Here is a 20787-nt window from a genome sequence, read left to right on the forward strand (position 1 = left end):
GCCCTATATTTAAAAATCTGAAGATACCTCCAGGGACTTTACAATCTGTGCAGCAAACAGCACCCTCTGTGCACAGTGCCATATATTTAGTATTTCTAAGTGTTTGATGGAGTCTAAATGCTGACATCTGCTGGTCGACTTTATGAATTACAGCTATTGTTTGTGGAATAATTCAAGTGAAGACATGAAACATTGATCAAAAGAGAATTGACCTTATCCCTGTCATGTGTTGCATATTTAACACAATCAATGCAATGAGACTGAAACAGACTTGTTGTGTCATTGTCCAAATGTATGTGTTTGAGTCTGGGTTTAAAAAGTTACCTTTGTGTTATATTGTGATAATTTACTTTGTGAGGAGAAAGAAACAAATACATTTTGAATCAGTCTCTGGAAGCCAACATTTTTAATGTAATAATAATAATTTTTTAAAACATAACCAAAGAGGTTTTTTGTTTTTCATTCCAATTACAAGTCGGCATGAAACAATATAAGGAAAATACATAGGAAGTCTTTAGTTTTTACCATTGGACCACAGCCATGTGATCCACACTGCTGCTTCATCACATGTCAGGACAGATCATTAATGCATTAATCTGTGAGCTAGCACCATCTAGTGGACAGTTAGTGGAACTACATCACCTCTCAATGTTTCTGATACTTGTTACACCGGTTTTCACGTGACTCTGAAGTGTTTTTAATATCAGGAGTTATGAGGGTGTGACAGTGTCCTCGGATCAGATGCAGGCAGACACAGGACTGCAGAGGAACACATGAGCAGAGTGTCCTCCACACAGGAAGCTGCAGAGGGTCTGGAAGTGGACCTGAAGTGAGTTCAGCAGGTGAGAATCCTCCCAGACGAATCTGCTCCATCATCAGGATCACTCTGATCACATTGTGCTGTGTCACTGTTCACCTGGACAGGTCACATGACTCTTGAAGCTGATTCTTAATGTCTGTTTGAAGTAGTGTGTATCATTTCTCTCTCAAAGTCAAAGAGTTAAAGAGGAGTGATTTTAGAAAGATTCAGTGTTTCTTGAGTAGAAAGAGCAGCAGTTTGATTGTTTTCTTGGATCACATCATCAGTAAAGAATGCAGGGCGTGTCTAAACCTGTCCGAGTTACGGTTCACGTCACTGAGGTGTTTTTATTGTTTAACTCTTAACACTCTGAAGTTAAGTGCATGGATGAAGTGTGAAGGGCTAAGATACAGCCACCTTCAAACACGGACTCTGACCTGGTTTCACTGGAGAGCTTTTAGCACAGGTCATCTCTCAATAGGTTTACATTCAGGTCTGTTGTTATCAGTATTTAATAGGGATGTAACGATATATCGAATATCGCGGTAAATAAATGTCTCGTGAGACTGACAAAATCTACTGCGATTTCAAAAAAAGAATTTAAATAATCTTTTTTTTTTTTTAAACCTTTATTTAACCAGAGGGTCCCATTGAGATCCTCGATCTCTTTTTCAAGGGAGACCTGTCCAACATGGCAGCAAGTAGGTTACAACATGAACATAAAACAACAGATAACACAAAAGGACATGGTATTTACAGTGCTACATGTACACACCTAGAGACATTGACAAGTACCAACAGTATATGTATATCTCTGTCAATAAGCCTCACTTTCTTGGCAACAACTGTATTGTTTTTGAAGTGGTGGAGAGACGATGCACAGTTTGACCCACTACTGTCACCCATGGCTAAAGCATATCTCTCCGTCCCAGCAACATCAGTACCAAGCAAGAGAGTTTGTTCCACAGCAGGGGATTTTGCAAACGCCCAAACATCCCAGCTTCTACCTGGAAATGTGGACATGCTCATATTCCTGAAAGATAACCTTGATGACGCTGAGTGAGTGAGTTAGAGTTGAGTTACTTGAAAAACTAAAGTGAAACATGATTTATTCTATTGCAGGGTCTGATTATTATATTGTTGACACTTTAAAATACTGCACTGAACAAAAATATAAACGCAACACATTTGTTTTTGCTCCCATTTTTCATGAGATGAACTCAAAGATCTAAAACATTTTCTATAAACACAAAATAACCATTTCTCTCAAATATTGTTCACAAATCTGAAAGAATGTGTGATAGTGAGCACTTCTCCTTTGCCGAGATAATCCATCCCACCTCACAGGTGTGGCATATCAAGATGCTGATTAGACAGCATGATTATTGCACAGGTGTGCCTTAGGCTGGCCACAATAAAAGGCCACTCTGAAACGTGCAGTTTTGCTTTATTGGGGGGTCTGGGGGGGTCCGAAAACCAGTCAGTATCTGGTGTGAGGGGTAGGGTTAGGGTTAGGGGTAGGGGTAGGGTTAGGGTAATGTTGTGAATCGAGTGGCCTGTGTTCGTCGTCCATTACATACGCCTGCCCATACCATAACCCCACCACCACCACGGGCCACTCAATTCACAACATTTGTGAACAATATTTGAGAGAAATGGTTATTTTGTGTATTTAGAAAATGTTTTAGATCTTTGAGTTCATCTCATGAAAAATGGGAGCAAAAACAAAAGTGTTGCGTTTACATTTTTGTTCAGTGTACTATCCTACTAAAATGCTGTACAATTCAGATGTATTATTTAATAAAGACAAAAAAATTAAAGTAAAAAAAAAATGTAAAAGAAAAATTCACATTTTTTTCCTTTCTTTTTCAATATCGCGATAAATATCGTACCGTGGACTTTTTATCGCAATATTATCGTACCGTGAGTTTTTGGTATCGTTACATCCCTAGTATTTAAACATTTTGGCATCTACATCATTACCAGCAGCATTTAAGTGTACAGTATTCAGTAATCAGTGTTTATATTTCTATCAGAATCAAACATTGGAAACCTGGACCCAGCTGTGTGTCTAAGAGTGACTCCTCTATGGATCCTATTGAGTTGAAAGATGGACACCACTCTGATCCAGAGTAATACATTTTCTAAATTGTTGTTATAAGTATTAAAATAATTAGACATCAGAATTTCAACTGAATTTCAGTGTACCTTAATCAGTGTTTGTGATTCTATTAGGATCAAACGTGAGGAAACTGGATCTGGGCCTGGAGCTGATTCTGGATCTGGATCTGGAGCCAGCTGTGTTTCCATGAAGAGTGACTGGTCTATGGGTAAACCTATTGGGTTTACAGACGAAAAGCACTCTGATCGTCTAAGGTAAGAATTACACTGTAGGTTATGTTTGTTGTTTGCGATTCAAATCTTTTGTAATCCAACAGTTTTCTCAGCAGCGTTTTATGTCCATCACATTCATCAGTGTTCTTTTGGTTCTATCAGGATCAAAGAACAGAGGGCAGTCCATAAAACATCCAACTGTGTATCCATGAAGAGTGACCACTTCAGAACGTTTTATAGCAAGATTCAACGAAAGCACTTTAACAAGTAAATGTATTTTTGTATAAATCGCTAAATGTTATATCACATTTTTTACCAAGAAAGATTTGTAATAAGCATATTTGTCTTTTTTAATCGTGTGTCCTGTTTGAAGAAGGATCCACTAACAGCACATGTAACTCTGTATATGTTCAAACCATCCTCTCCACAGAGCTTATCGACAGAATTCAGAGGTTCCCATTAATCAGTCTGTCCAGCTGGACTCCATATTCATGGTGCGTAAATGCAAAAACACGCTATTGTTGCTATCTACAAACTAAATTCATTAACTAATAATATATAAAAAATCAACTGGCTGCCATTTTGTTTACTTCCAAACATATTCCCTGGTGCTCAAAATGTTCAACAAATTCCAAAAGAAGAATCTCACTCAGTCGTGAAGCAGCATTGTGATCCAGAGTCCAGGCTGCAGATAGTCAGGCTTTCTGTCTCACACATGATCTGATGTTGACTTCTACCAGTTCAACTCTACAACTTACTCTGTTCCAGCTGCTCCAGGAAAACATTGTTGGATTTGTGGAGGACGAGCTGAAGAAGATCCAGAGAGTCCTGAGTTCAGATTACCCAGAAAGCTTAGAGAGTCAGAGGGAGGATGAGGAGGTGTTGGACAGTGAGGATGAAGAGCAGAGGAGGAGCAGCAGAGAGGCATTTCTGAACATCACCCTGCACTTCCTGAGGAGCATGAAGCAGGAGGAGCTGGCTGAGCGTCTGCAGAGCAGTAAGAGGGTTTAACACATTGGAAATATGATGATGATGATAATGATGGAGAGGGTTTTACATTCCAAAACGTTGCTGTTAATATAATGCACAAATATATGTCAGATATTGACCACATTATTGGAAACGACATGCACATTTTTCTCAAGAAATATGACCCTATTTGGTTGAATGGTGGCGCAGTAATTACCTTACGAAAATGCATATTAAGAAAAGCCACACCCTTAAAATCCTCAGTCTGAAATTCGACCAACATTTCAAGCTTAATGTGCTCTACAACAAAGCCTCTTGGACAATAGCATCAATGTATATAGACACAACACGTTAACGACTTGTCCAATCTTAAATAATGTTTGTGGGTGTCTCCTCAGGATGTGTTTGGAAATAGTCTGAGCCGTGTTCTGGTTTCAAGGCAGGTCACTCCACAGAAACTGCTCTCATTGCTGTCACGGAGGAACTGCACACTGCCAAAACTGCATCCCTCTCCTTTGTCATCATCCTGTTGGACCTGTCTGCTGCATTCGACACGGTGAATCATCAGATCCTCCTTCGCACTCTCCAAAAACTTGGAGTTTCAGGCTCTGCACTTTCCCTCCTCACCTCATACCTGAAAGACCGTACCTACAGGGTGACTTGGAGAGGGTCTGAGTCCGACCCTTGTCAATTAACTACGGGGGTCCCTCAGGGCTCTGTTCTTGGTCCCCTCCTCTTCTCCTTGTACACAAACTCGCTCGGATCAGTCATTAGCCCGCATGGTTTTTCATACCACTGCTACGCTGACGACACCCAATTAATTCTGTCCTTTCCCCGCTCAGAGACCCAGGTCGTCGCACGCATCTCTGCTTGTCTAGCTGACATCTCTCAGTGGATGTCTGCTCACCACCTCAAGCTCAACCTTGACAAGACTGAGCTGCTCTTCCTCCCGGGAAAAGATTGTCCAACTCTTGACCTGACAATCAACATCGGCACCTCAGTTGTTTCCCCGACTCAGACTGCAAGGAATCTGGGTGTGACCCTAGATAACAACCTGTCCTTCACTGCAAACATCGCTGCTACAACCCGCTGCTGCAGATACACGCTTTACAACATCAGGAAGATACGTCCCCAGCTGACTCAGAAAGCGACTCAGGTTCTGGTCCAGGCTCTCGTCATCTCACGCCTAGACTACTGCAACTCCCTCCTGGCTGGTCTACCTGCATGTGCCATCCGACCTCTGCAGCTCATCCAGAATGCAGCGGCTCGTCTGGTTTTCAACCTTCCTAAATTCTCCCACACCACTCCGCTCCTCCGCTCCCTTCACTGGCTTCCGGTAACTGCTAGAATCCACTTCAAGACACTGGTACTTGCTTACCGTGCTGCGAATGGATCTGGCCCTTCCTACATCCAGGACATGGTTAAACCGTACACCCCAGCGCGTGCACTACGCTCTGCATCAGCCAAACGACTCGTTGCGCCCTCGCTGCGAGGGGGACCCAAGTTCCCATCGGCGAAAACACGTGGGTTTGCTATCCTGGCTCCAAGATGGTGGAATGAGCTCCCCATTGACATCAGGACGGCAGATAGCTTGCACATCTTCCGGCGCAAACTGAAAACTCATCTCTTTCGACTCCACTTCGAGCGTTAGAATGATTAACGAAGCACTTTTATACTAATAAAGGACTGGATTACCTAAAGCCAGTTGAGTAGCACTTGAAATGTTTGGCTCTATGAAACCTGATATACTTATATGATTCTGTTTTCTTCAAGGTTGTGTCTTCCTGGTCGAATGTACTTATTGTAAGTCGCTTTGGACAAAAGCGTCAGCTAAATGCAATGTAATGTAATGTAATGTGTATTTTAACCTGTTTTTCAGGTCTCAGGCTCGAAAAATGACATTCCCAGAACAAATGACCATATCTTCCCTTCTAAAAGGATTCAATTAATAATCTTTTTTCTCAAAGTAATGATACACCTGTGAGTTGGATGTAGAAAAGTCAGAATCAATATAGATATTTTTTTATTTTAAAGAAAATTCAGATTGAACATGGTAAAAAACTGTAAATTATAGTGTCCGTCCAAAAATTATTTTTTACTTATAGTGCAAACTAACCTTGGATGATGGTAAGGTAGACTAAAAGCTTTAGTAATCCAAAGTACAGCATATAATAAGTACCCTGTATCAAGATTGATGCAAAACAAGTGATATTTGACCTTTTTAGAGAGGTTTAGCAAAGAAAACCCACTTCTGGGGTCATTTGGGTGGAAATGGGGGTTTTACCCTTTCTCTGGAACCCATTGGTCGATTTTGACGAATTACATCTCTTTATAACCGCTAGAGCCAATGTAATCGAAGGGGAATCTCCCCACACACACACATGGTAATAAAAAAGGTGGGGGCTTTGCCCATGCAGGTTTGCATCAGAGTGAACCTATCTCTTGCTCTGACATCTGGAAACAGAAAAGGAGGTTTATTGCTTATGGATTATCAGAAATCATTTCAAAGGGACACAGACACATTGGATGAACCTCTGGATTAACTTCAGCAGCGTTGTTATCGTTGTAATGCCATTGAAGACCACTTTTGACCAGACTACGACACAGGTAAGCCATGTTAGCGTTTTTAGCTACCTAGCGCTACATGTTTTGAGTCTGTTCTTGTTATTATCGCAACGAGTTCGTATCATTTAGTGATAATGTAGATACCCATCGATTCTGTGTCATCTCGCGATGTGAATCGTTGTGTTGGATGTGCAGAAAGGATAAATAATAAGGTTTCATGAGTGAGTTTCGGTGCAGTATTCTGTTAGCATTTTTCGCTCGTTGCTAATTCAGAGGCTCAGCGTTAGCATTGTGTTTTTTTTTTGGAAAAATTAATTAAAATGATCAGTTAGATGAGTTTCTTCCCGTTACATGGATATAAAACATTCATAGTTTATTAAATGTTAAGATGCCCTCAGACACTGTTTCCTGCAAGATGTTGAGGGAGGGCCCCGGTACCGGGGACTCTCGGTGTTACGTTCCCTCTTGGCTAGGGGTACAAAGGGACACGACACGACCAGTTTGGAATTGGTAATTGTTACCGGTGGTTTATTTGTAACCAAAACTTTGAACACAATAATATCCACACAAACAGCCTGGACCAACAACGGACCAAACTGTTACGGTTTAACAACAAAGGACTCCAAAAGAGAGTTGCACAGTATGCTACAAAAGAAAGAACGTACCTCACTTCTAAAGTGGAACAAAACACTAAACAAAAGGAAGCTGTGTGGAAACACAGCTGTTGCTGATCAACCGGTGCTAATCACCGGGGTCTAAGCAATAGTTTCACAAATGCTGATCTACAGGCGCTAAGCTAACCTGGGTCTAAGCTGTTTCACAATGTCAATAATCTAAATGCGGTTCTACAGGAGCTAAGCAACCTGGATCTACGCAATACACACACACAAACCCTACACTAAACCCAGAATACTACGACACACTGCTAATCAGTGTGCTCGCACAGAACCCTACAGAATACACACTGCTAGGCAGTCTAACGAATCACCGAATACACACTGCTAGGCAGCAGTGTTGCACGGTGTACCGATACTTGAAAGGTACCGCGATACCCTGCCGTTAAAAACGGTACGATTCCTCCGTTTCATTAGTATCGGTACTTTAAGAATGACGGGGAAAAGTACTCCGGTGAGAAAGCGCCGTTTTAATAAGAGCCGTGTGTGTTCAGCGCTCTGCTTCCACTCCCTGCACTGCAGCCGTGCCTGCAGTCCCTCCCTCTCAAGCACGCTCTAAGTCCCTCCCCTCTCAAACACGTTCTAAGTCCCTCCCCTCTCTCGTGCACGCGGCCACGCGCTAGCTGCCAGGGCATGTGAGAAAACGAGAAGCATGGCTGCAAGTGGGAGTGCAGCTGCCGCTGCGCCTCGGCTTGTTGACAAAAAAGACGGCAGAAGCGAAATTTGGAAGTATTTGAGCTATATCTCTGACAGTGAGGGCAAGCCTACGGACACCACGAGGCCTGTCTGTGAGACATGTTTTAGATCCCTGCAAACCAAGGGAGCCAACACATCAAACTTCGCTAAGCACCCGCAGACCGGAATCCAGAGCTGTTTAAAGAATTTAAAGACAGACAGGTTAGCGAATGTGATGGATAACATCATTACATCATGCTCAGCCCATGCCCTCAAATCTAAGTCAAACAAGTGTAATTTATTTTGTGACAAACGAAAGTTTTCGTAGTTTGACGAGGCAATTAATGGCAATGATAACTGTCTAATATGGCTATCTTTTTAACTAACTTACCAATGTGGCTAACATCTGCAATATACATTTTGTCAATAATTATTTATATTACTGTACTATTACATGTTAATATAATATAAAACAAATTATATTTTATAAAACAAAAAAGTTGTTTGAGATGATGCTTAATTTTATTTAATACGAATTCTTGTCATTTATTTTGTTTATTGTTCTCATTGTTTAAAAGTTTGTGTTATGGTTCTGGTGTGAAATAAAGCACAATAATTACATTTAAGACTGTTTCCCTTTTTTTAAGAAAAGTATCGAAAAAGAATCGGAATCGCAATTCTTGACTTGGTATCGGTATCGAAACCAACATGTTGGTATCGTGACAACACTACGTAGGCAGTCTAAGGAATCACAGAATATGGCAATGTCACAATGCGAGGCTTGAGGCGTCTGTCCCAAAATACAGAGCCTCCCGAATGGTGTCCGTGTCCGGCCTTTATGCTCCTCCCCCGGATGATGTGGCAGAAGCGGGCGGGGATTGGGTGACGTCCGTCCAATCCCCGCGGATGTTACGAGATCGGTACGGCCACTGACAGCATAGGAAGCGCACAGCTCATTTACATACACACACACAACCAGAGTTAAGGGCACAAGGTAACAGCGGCTGTAACACCCCCCCCCCCCCCCCCCCCCTAAGACACAAACCCCACAGGGTTTTAGCGAACCATAACACATCACAACACCATGACCACAGAACACATCATTCCAGTCTGGACAGGGCATCTGCAAACATATTCTCTGAACCTTTCTTGTGGCAGATTTGCAGGTTATAGTCCTGGACGATCAGAGCCCACCGCATGAGACGCTGATTGTCATTGTACATGCGGGACAAAAAGACAATGGGGTTATGATCGCTAAACACTGCAACCGGCAAATAACTGGACCCGACATAAACCTCAAAGTGCTGGAGAGCTAACAACAAAGCAAGGGTCTCCTTTTCAATGGTAGAGTAGCGGACCTGGTGTTTGTTGAACTTGTGGGAGAAATAACAGACAGGATGATCAACTCCATCCGCATCCTCCTGCAGTAAAACAGCACCGGCCCCCACTGCACTAGCATCCACTTCGAGTTTAAAGGGCTTCGCAAGATCGGGAGCAGCGAGCACAGGAGCGTGACTTAAGAGTGTCTTTACACACTTAAATGCATGCTGAAACTCAGGGGACCAAACATAGTCCACCTTGGGACTGATCAACTTAGTTAGGGGTTGGGCTACAGTGGAACAATTGCGGCAGAAACTGCGGCAGAAACTGCGGTAGTAGCCTGCCATACCGAGGAAACGGCGGAGATCACTCCTGGTGACGGGCACCGCACATTCAGCCACCGCAGCAACCTTAGCTTCCACTGGTCGGACTTGGCCTTGCCCAACCTGCTTTCCTAAATATGTGACTGTAGCTTTACCAAACTCACATTTGGTCAGATTCAAAGTAAGAGACGCCTGTGCAAGCCGGGTGAATACCTGCCCCAGGATCTTCATGTGCATCTCCCAGGTGGGCGTGTACACAATGAGATCATCCAAATACGCGTTACAATTGCGTATTCCGGAGAGGACAGTATTCACCAATCTTTGAAATGTAGCGGGAGCATTACACATACCAAACGCCATGACTGTGTACTGCAGAAAACAGTCAGGCGTAGCGAAAGCGGAGATTTTTGAGGCACGGTCCGTTAAAGGTACCTGCCAGTACCATTTAAGTAGGTCCAATTTACTGACATATTTTGCCGAACCTAAATTGTCGATGCAATCCTCCATTCTCGGCAATGGGTAGCAATCTGTCACCGTAACAGCGTTCACTTTACGGTAGTCCGGAATAAAGCGCGGAGAACCATCAGATTTCGCCTCTACCAGACACGACGAACACCATGGGCTAGAGCTCTGTGTCGCCAGGCCATTTGATATGAGATATTCAGCCTCCTGTTTCATAAGCTCGCGCTTTTTCGGATTGGCACGGTACGGATGTTGTTTAATCGGCCTCGCGCCCTTTACATCGATGTCATGCGTTATCACATTAGTTTGTGTCGGGACATCATGGAAAAGGCTCGGGAAACGATCCACCAACTGGGTTATGTCATGCTGCTGTGCCTCCTGCAGATGACCTAACACAGTGGGCAATGTCTTTACCATCTCCGAGTTGCATAACCGAGCACCCGGCTGGTGATGTGAACGCATCACCAAACCGTCGTCAGATGGGCCGGAACTATCTGTAACGATTAACGCAGAAGCAGCTACTCTTTGATTAGCCAAGCCGGCCGGCGGACTATCAGTGGTGGTGCGTGAATAATAACGCTTCAACATGTTTACATGGCAGACGCGCGTTTTTCGTCGTCTCTCTGGAGTACCAATCACGTAATCTGTGTCACTGAGACAATCACTGATTTCGTACGGGCCGAGGAATTTTGCTGAGAGCGCAGAGCCGGGGATAGGCAATAGTGTGAGGACCTTATCACCTATTTCAAAGTGCCTAGGGACAGCGGCACGGTCATAATTACGCTTCATGACAGCTTGTGAAGCGGATAGCGACTCTCTAGCGAGTGAATTTGCTCGGTGCAAACGCTCACGAAACTGACTAACGTAATCTAATACGTTCTTATCTGGAGGATTATCAGCCGAAAGAAACTCATCGTGTAACATTTTAAGTGGACCGCGGGGCGTATGGCCGAAGACGAGCTCCGCGGGACTGAATCCTAATGACTCCTGAACAGCTTCACGGGCTGCGAACAAAACGAAGGGAATTCCCTCATCCCAATTTTTTTCTGTTTCCATACAGTATTTTCGCAGCATGCTTTTTAACATCTGATGCCACCGTTCTAACGCCCCCTGCGACTCGGGATGATACGCACTGGATATGACATGTTTAACCTGCAGTGTTTGGAGAACCTGCTTGAACAACTTCGATTTAAAGATTGTCCCTTGGTCAATCTGAATTATTCACGGTATTCCAAATGTAGAAAAGAACTTCGTCAAGGCCTTAACTACAGATGCGGAAGTAATGCTACGCAGCGGAATAGCTTCTGGAAAACGCGTGGATGTACACATAATGGTGAGCAAATACTGTTGACACGTTTTTGTACGTGGTAAAGGGCCAACACAGTCTATCAACACCCGGTCAAAGGGCTCACCTATAGCCGGTATGGGATGTAACGGAGCCTGCGGAATCTTTTGATTAGGCTTACCGACAACCTGACACACATGACAGCAGCGGCCGAAGCTAGAAACATCCTTCTTTAAACCTGGCCAAAAGAAATGCTTGAGAACTATTTGATAGGTTTTTGTCACGCCCAAGTGTCCTGACCATTGGCTTTCATGCGCTACAGATAGTACATGTTGGCGGTATGGCGCCGGCACGACTACCTGATGCACTACACTCCAGTCAGCTTCAGCAGTAGCAGTGAGGGACCATTTGCGCACTAATACCTCTTTATCCAACACATACGCCACCTTCTCACCCCTTGCTTTGTTATCACTCACCACCTGCTCAAAACACTTCACAAGCGTCGGATCCGCCCTCTGCGCGGCGAGTAACCGCTCTCGGGTTACCGGGAGTGTGGAACCGTCAACGGCTGGGCTGGCAGATTGCGCTGGCGCAGCGGTCACAGCAGGGGAAACGGAAATCGCCACTGCTGGCTTTTCCTCCGGCATTTTATCATCGGTAAACAGGGTCCCAAACATAGTATCATTTAGAGACACCTCCGAGTCACTCTTATGCGCCTGCGCGCGAGTGACAGCACAAGTGGGAAAAATGTGAGTATTTGTTACCTCAGACAACACAGTCTGAGGAGAATCCAATATTTCAAGTGCAGGAGTTACCTTACCTCCTGCGATGTCATTTCCCATTAAAATAACTATATACTCCCCCGGATGACGTGGCAGAAGCGGGCGGGGATTGGGTGACGTCCGTCCAATCACCGTGGATGTTACGAGGTCGGTACGGCCACTGACAGCAGAGGAACCGCACAGCTCATTTACATACACACACACAACCATAGTTAAGGGCACAAGGTAACAGCGGCTGTAACTCTCGGGCTTAACAGGTTAAGCCCAACCCATAGGGTAACTGTTTTTGCTACACTTGCTGTCAGCTGGAAAGTCCCTAGGGGACATTAAACTTGGAACCATAACCCGAAATGATGTGGAAATGCTTCATATAAAATATGACCCCAATTAAAAATGTGGTGGTGCTATAACAAATAGGCTTACCCTCCCCTAATTTACTTCGAATTTGTCACACATCCTAAAATTATTGTTCTCACTCCTTTACAGAGAATTAATCCAGAATAAGTTACTTATAACTCACTCATCTGTGTGTAGCCACAATGATGATTGCAGCTTCCGATATTGCAGTTGCGCTCTTTCGTTTTGTTGGTTGAAAAAGGGTTTATTTGTCTTTTCAGAAACTAATGCTCGAGTTTGCAAACGTAAACTTAAATCCACCCTGAAGGAGAGGTTCCAGTGTGTGTTTGAGGGCATTGCTAAAGCAGGAAACCCAACCCTTCTGAACCAGATCTACACAGAGCTCTACATCACAGAGGGGGGGGTCTGCAGAGGTCAATGCTGAACATGAGGTCAGACAGATTGAAACAGCATCCAGGAAACCAGACAGACCAGAAACAACCATCAGACAAGAAGACCTCTTTAAAGCCTCACCTGGAAGAGATGCACCAATCAGAGCAGTGATGACAAAGGGAGTGGCTGGCATTGGGAAAACAGTCTTAACACAGAAGTTCACTCTGGACTGGGCTGAAGGCAAAGCCAACCAGGACATCCAGTTCATATTTCCATTCACCTTCAGAGAGCTGAACGTGGTGAGAGAGAACAAGTACAGCTTGGTGGAACTTGTTCATCACTTCTTCTCTGAAACCAGAGACGCAGGAATCTGCAGGTTTGATCAGTTCCCGGTCGTGTTCATCTTTGACGGTCTGGATGAGTGTCGACTTCCTCTGGACTTCCTCAACACTGAGATCCTGACTGATGTCACAGAGTCCACCTCAGTGGATGTGCTGCTGACAAACCTCATCAGGGGGAAGCTGCTTCCCTCTGCTCGCCTCTGGATAACCACACGACCTGCAGCAGCCAATCAGATCCCTCCTGAGTGTGTGGACATGGTGACAGAGGTCCGAGGGTTCACTGACCCACAGAAGGAGGAGTACTTCAGGAAGAGATTCAGAGATCAGGAGCAGGCCGGCACCATCATCTCCCACATCAAGACCTCACGAAGCCTCCACATCATGTGCCACATCCCAGTCTTCTGCTGGATCTCTGCTTCAGTTCTGGAGGACATGTTGGAAACCAGAGAGGGAGGAGAGCTGCCCAAGACCCTGACTGAGATGTACATCCACTTCCTGGTGGTTCAGTCCAAAGTGAAGAACATCAAGTATGATGGAGGAGCAGAGACAGATCCACACTGGAGTCCAGAGAGCAGGATGATGATGGAGTCTCTGGGAAAACTGGCCTTTGAGCAGCTGCAGAAAGGCAACCTGATCTTCTATGAGTCCGACCTGACAGAGTGTGGCATCGATATCAGAGCAGCCTCAGTGTACTCAGGAGTGTTCACACAGGTCTTTAGAGAGGAGAGAGGACTGTACCAGGACAAGGTGTTCTGCTTCGTCCATCTGAGCGTTCAGGAGTTTCTGGCTGCTCTTAATGTCCATCTGACCTTCATCGCCTCTGGAGTCAACCTGCTGTCAGAAAAACCAACAACCTCCCAGAAGTCTGAGGTTGAATCCAAACTAACACATTTCTACCAGAGTGCTGTGGACCAGGCCTTACAGAGTCCAAACGGACACCTGGACTTGTTCCTGCGCTTCTTCCTTGGTCTTTCACTGCAGACCAATCAGATTCTCCTACGAGGTTTGCTGACACCACAGACAGGAAGTGGCTCAGAGATCAATCAGGAAACTGTCCAGTACATTAAGAGAAAAATCGAAGACACACCCTCTGCAGAGAGAAGCATCAACCTGTTCCACTGTCTGAATGAACTGAATGATCGTTCTCTGGTGGAGCAGATCCAACAGTACCTGAGTTCAGGAAGTCTCTCCACAGATAATCTGTCTCCTGCTCAGTGGTCAGCTCTGGTCTTCATCTTACTGTCATCAGAAGAAGATCTGGACGTGTTTGACCTGAAGAAATACTCTGCTTCAGAGGAGGCTCTTCTGAGGCAGGAAAGCTCTGTAAGTGGAGATAAAACTACATTAACTAGGAACAGGTTGGGACATGAGAATAAAACTCTTTGTGTTCACTGCTGATCTTTCCCCAGGCTGAGTGGCTGCAAGCTGTCAGAGAGAAGCTGTGCAGCTCTGTCCTCAGTCCTCAGCTCCCAGTCCTCTAGTCTGAGAGATCTGGACCTGAGTAACAACGACCTGCAGGATTCAGGAGTGAAGCTGCTGTCTGCTGGACTGGAGAGTCCACACTGTACTCTGAAGACTCTCAGGTCAGAGTTCAGCTGATATGTTAACTGTCAGAGTGGTTTTGTTCAGCCATTTATATCGACTCATTTCCAGTTTTATCAAATTAGAATAATAATATATTTAGATTTCCTTTGGCTTGTTGTTTATTTTTCTTCATCTAAACAATAAACCACAAAACCATGATAACAATCTGATTATATTTGAAGACAGATGGCGTCACTTATCTACATCTCAATGTATCTGACTGATTGACCAACCCAAACTTGCACAGACAAACAGATGGTATCATTTGACAAAATAATTATAAAAGATGGTGTGACTGAAACCTTGCGCTCAATCACTTTTAATATTAAAGACATTTTGTCATATTTATTCATTTATTTCAAGGTTAACTGGCTGTGACCTGTCAGAGAGAAGCTGTGCAGCTCTGTCCTCAGTCCTCAGCTCCCAGTCCTCTAGTCTGAGAGATCTGGACCTGAGTAACAACGACCTGCAGGATTCAGGAGTGAAGCTGCTGTCTGCTGGACTGGAGAGTCCGCACTGTGAACTGAAGTCTCTCAGGTCAGAGTTCAGCTTTTATTTTCAAGCAGTTTAATTATTTTCATCCATCTTTGTGTTCATGTTGATGAAGATGGTCCACCTCTGTATGATTTTCCTGCTGACGTGACTTTTAAGAACACTGAGTTTACTGTATTCCCTGGTTCCAGTCTGTCAGGCTGTCTGGTCTCAGAGGAAGGCTGTGCTTCTCTGGCTTCAGCTCTGAGCTCCAACCCCTCCCATCTGAGAGAGCTGGACCTGAGCTACAATCATCCAGGAGCCTCAGGAGAGAAGCTGCTGTCTGCTGGACTGGACGATCCACTCTGGAGACTGGACACTCTCAGGTATGGACACACAGACTGCAGGTTCCTCATATCTTTTAGGGAGTTAGCCTGATTTAGGAAACAAATGGATCCCTTCAAGTTTTATTACATGGAAACAACCATTCAGGGTTAGGAGATCCGACTCACACACTCTGTGGAGCAACACACTGCACGCAGGAAATGGACCAGGCCCACAGTGGAGGATTTTATACAAACCTCCCCTTAAAAAACGTACTGCTGACCAGTGTAGAATTTTACACAGTGCTATCGCTTCCAATTATTGTATCCCTGTTATTTTAACAAATGTCGATTTTGTGATTTTAGAAAGACTGTTTTCCATGTTGTTACAGAGTGCTAGAGACTCACAGGTTTCTTCTCTCTTCTAACATTGTTTTTTAGTCTCTTTAACTGAGAGCATTTTTATCATTGGGGCTGCCTACAAAAAAACAAATGGAAAAGTGGCAGCTCCTAAACTTATATATACTATATTTTTATTCATATAAAATAATGGCCGTCTGCCTTAGCAGGAAAAAGAGGGAGGAGAACAGAGAAGGAGGCCAAGGCCATCTGGCTGGAGTTTAAATTAATAAACAGACACTGTTAATCAACCTTGGTGAATTGCAAAAATATAAGATTGTTTTTATTTATAACTTTAAACAAACTTTCTTTTGCACAAGGAAGCACTTTAATTGAAGTATATGTACATTTGTTAAATAATATAAAAACACACAAAAAAACAGACTGAGCTCTGCTTCAGGCTGAGCAGCAGCTAGGACTCTGTTGGACAGAAAATCATCCTGACTGTGTTTCTTCCTCCAGGCTAGACCATGGTGGAGAGCAGAGGTTGAGACCAGGTGTGAGGAAGTGTAAGTGTGGATCAGTCAGCTTCTCTCGAGAGACACAGATGATGGAGGTGGTATTTATTCATTTAAACATCAATGACGTTTATACAAATTAACCAAATCAGAAGAAGAACAAAAAATACATCTCAGCCTCTGTCTCTCATCAGATTCCTGTGAACTCACCCTGGACTCAAACACAGCACACAGAAACCTCATACTGTCTGAGGACAACAGGAAGGTGACACGTGTGAGAAGAGAGGAGCCACAGCCATATCCTGATCATCCAGAGAGGTTTGACTTCTGGCCTCAGCTGATGTGCAGAGAAGCTCTGACTGGTCTGTTACTGGGAGGTCGAGTGGAGCGGAAGGGTTCATATATCAGTGACTTACAGAGGAAGCAGCAGGAGAGGAGCCGGTGATGAATGTAGGTTTGGAGAGAATGATCAGTCCTGGAGTCTGAGATGCTCTGATGGTCGTTACTATGTCTCGCACAATAAAAGAAGAACAGACATCCCCTCCTCCTCTTCCTCTTCCTCCTCCTCCTCCTCTGGTAGAGTAGCAGTGTATCTGGATCATCCTGCTGGCTCTCTCTCCTTCTACAGAGTCTCCTCTGACACACTGATCCACCTCCACACCTTCAGAACCACATTCACTGAACCTCTCTATGCTGGGTTTGGGCTCTGGTTCCATGACTCCTCAGTGTCTCTGTGTCCTCTGTAGGAGGAGACCACTTCCTGTCCTGGGGTTTAAACGCTGGTGGTGTACGAGGCTTCACTATAGTTAACATTTGGCTCAGTGTTTGTGCCTTTTTAGTCAAGAGCGTTATTTTATTCCTCAAAATGGTGAAGTATGAAATAACAACGTTTACTTTGAGCAACATGTAGCTGCTAATGTGTTTGCCGATTGTAACTGAATTTAATAAAGGTTTACAGAAAAGACCACATTAATATGACAAATGTGATCTTTGTATTCGTGAACTTCATGGAGTTGACTGTTTGATATAAGAATGCAGACTATTGGCCCAACAGTGCCTCACACGGGTAACCAACCTGATTTGGTTACAACAGCTAAAAAAGGCATCAAATGGCTCTCAGACGTAAATACCCAAAGAGTTATTATTAACATCGCTCAATGTGAATTAATTTCCGTTAAATCATGTCATGGGGGACCATCCTTTCAGAAAGGAAGATGTTTGATAATAATCAATAATAATAATACATATTTCATAATTTTATAAATAATGAAATCATTCACTCCAACCCACGGTTATCAAATGAAGAGCTAGTAAAGGCTGAAATATATAGCATCTAATTTCCCAACAATACTATGTGACATGATCCGCTGGAGGAGCGTTACGCTATAAACAAACTGCATGACTTTTCCTTTATTTTGCGCTTTTACTCACCAAACTATATGCTTAAAACCTCTTAAGCCCCAAGCCTGTTTTTCAGGTTTCAGGCTCGAAAATGACATGCCCAAAACAAAGGACTATAACTTAACTTCTAAAAGGGTTATATGAATAATTTCTTTTATCAAAGCAAGGTCACATCTGTGAGTTGGATGTAGAAGTGTCAGAATCAATAAAGATGTTTCAGTGTCAGAGTAAATCCAGATGGAACATAGTCAAAAAGTGTACATTTTTGTCTCCGCCCAAATAAAACCCATTACTTATAGTGAAAACCACCCTTGAATGATGGGTTAGTAGCCTAAAAGCTTTAGGAATCCAAAGTATAACATATAATAAGTACCCTGTATCAAGATTGAGGCAAAACAAGTGAACATTGACCTTTTTAGAGAGATTTAGCAACAAAAGTCCAAGCAGACTAAGCTTTGGGCACATTTGGTTCCATCAGTGCCATTTAACCTTTTTCAGGTACCAGACTGTAAAAATCATTGTACAACATTTAATTATCACTATAGGTATTCATTCCATAAAAAAATAATAATAATTATTGTTAAAAAAATTAAGTGAGTGTGTGTGTGTGTGTGTGGTGTGTGTGTGTGTGTGTGGAGTGTGTGTGGAGTGTGTGGGAAGTTCCCTCTTTGCATGAGATGCATATTACTTGCACAATAAAAATGAGGAAACATTTGACTCCAACTGGAGCAGATTTATTAAAAAAAATTAGCAACACACTAAACAACAAGCATTTTTTGGGTAAAAAAAAAACTTTATACAAACCCTGAATGTTACAGTATTACTCCAGTAAGTCATGCCATGCCCTGTAAAAGTTATTTTTGGTAGTGAAGCACAGAGGGACCTGACACTTCCTGCAGTACACAGGTGTCTTCACCCTTCAGTTGCCAGCATCAGAGCACCTCCTGCAGTACCTCCTGACCTTGGTGGCATCTTCCCCATAACACTCGGGCATCCAGAAGCCATATCCTCATCGCCTTCCTCACTGTGAAAACAAATGTGGAAAAAACAAATAGATTAATTCTCTGGCTTGTACTTTCAAAAATGTAACTCAAATCAGAAATAATTTCTCTACAACAACAGCAGAACATCAATTTTGAGTGTGTGAAATAACATTATATCACTCAAAATGTATACCGTGTAAATTATGTGAGACGGGGTTCATATAATCTGTTCAATATTTAATATTAATATTCTGTCTGTCATATGTGTGTATATATATATATATATATATATATATATATATATATGTGTGTGTATATATATATATATATATATATATATATATATATGTGTGTGTGTTGTGGTGACCACCTATTAATACACTGGTTCATAATTCACACATGGAACTACAGTTGGTGTTTTGTTTCCACACGGACATGTTGTGTGTTGATTATATATGTTGTGTGCCCTCCTGGCTTCTCTCTCTTCTTCCCGGACTGCAACCGGACAACATGTCCTTTTCTGCTCCGCAATAAAGTTCACTTTTGCACCTCCATTGCACCGCCTCCGACTCCCTATCTCTCGGCACTACATTGGTGACCCTGACAGCGTCTTGGGAAGTTTCCGAGACGGACCCGAACACGGCAAAGGAAACTCAGGTTTCTTTCTCGAAATGCCGGGGATTTTTTGGAGTCGACCGTGGCTGCTACAGGCACGCGGACGGAGGCTCGGTGCGCGCCTCGCCGAATGGCTGGGGATGTTGCTCGCCATTCCCGCATCTGCCTTCCGACTACAGAGGAGTCGATGCACGACCTGCTGGGTAGGGGAGAGAACCAGACTCCTTCCACGTGGGGTTGTTTCTTCGGGGCGTGCGGCTGCAAGTCCAGGCTGCGCTAGCTATCGACGACTAGCAGCTAACCACGTTGGCTAACGGCTACGGCTAGCAGCTACCGATGGCTGCCAGCTAGCGGCTAACGGCCACAGCTAACGGCTAGCTGCTAACGGCTATCGACCTTTTGAGCTTTTTCCCTGGTGCCTGAGAGGAGATTCGACCATGTCTGGTCGGCCTTGTGTGGATCCTCTCACGATTTCACCTACCTTTTTTGGACCGTGGACAGTACGGCCCTTTTTGAGCTTTTTCTGGTGCCTGAGAGGAGGTTCGACCATGGCTGGTTGGCCTCGTGTGGACCCTCTCGCCTTTTCATCACCTCGACGGCGGCTTCGGACGCCACCCGCGCTCTCATCGGCGCCTGGGTGGCCTGCTTCTGGACCCCGTCTCGCCTCGACAGTTTCGGACGTCGCCCATGCCTTCGTCGGCCCGTGGGTGGCGCGCTCCGGGACCCTGTCTGGCCTCTTCCTTCGCCTCGACGGCAGCTTCGGACGGCCCCCCGTCTGGCCTCTCTCCTGTCCACGGCTCCTTCCTCCTGGGGGTGCTGCTCCTGCCCCCCGGGGACCCGGTTCTTTCCTCCCGAGGTCCCTGCTGGGGACCACCGGGTTATTCACGCCCGTCGCGGCTCAGCGACCCGGCTTTCACCGACTGGCGGGTGAGTTCTTCGTTCGCCACGACGCCTGCTGCGGTCCCCTTACGACAGCCCGTTCCGGCCCGCCCCCGGTGGGGATGCCCTCATTAGGGCCCCTACCCTCTCCTGCGGCCCCTTTCCGACGGCCCGTTCCATGGCCCGGCCCTCACCTGCAACCCCGCCCTCCTCGGCCCCTGTGGTGCTTCCTCCCAGACGCGAGGATTGTGCTATGTTTGAATTCTGGGGGGGCTTGTGTGGTGACCACCTATTAATACACTGGTTCATAATTCACACATGGAACTACAGTTGGGGTTTTGTTTCCACACGGACATGTTGTGTGTTGACTATATATGTTGTGTGCCCTCCTGGCTTCTCTCTCTTCTTCCCGGACT

The 20787-nt window shown here is 44.5% G+C and overlaps 1 protein-coding gene and 1 pseudogene across 2 annotated transcripts in view; both read left to right on the forward strand.

The window, feature by feature from the left end:
- The first annotated feature begins 706 nt into the window (after window positions 1-706).
- On the forward strand, window positions 707-17471 carry LOC117562629 (annotated as a pseudogene).
- LOC117562627 (NLR family CARD domain-containing protein 3-like) overlaps window positions 738-20787 on the forward strand; it is a 58417-nt gene continuing 38367 nt past the window's right edge. For both annotated transcript variants that reach the window (XM_034240442.1, XM_034240445.1), the window contains exon 1: window positions 738-842. The gene's annotated coding sequence lies outside the window, so the exon portion shown is untranslated. The remainder of the gene's footprint in view (window positions 843-20787) is intronic.

The sequence above is a fragment of the Gymnodraco acuticeps genome, unplaced genomic scaffold, assembly GCF_902827175.1.
Source record: "Gymnodraco acuticeps unplaced genomic scaffold, fGymAcu1.1, whole genome shotgun sequence".
NCBI lineage: Eukaryota > Metazoa > Chordata > Actinopteri > Perciformes > Bathydraconidae > Gymnodraco > Gymnodraco acuticeps.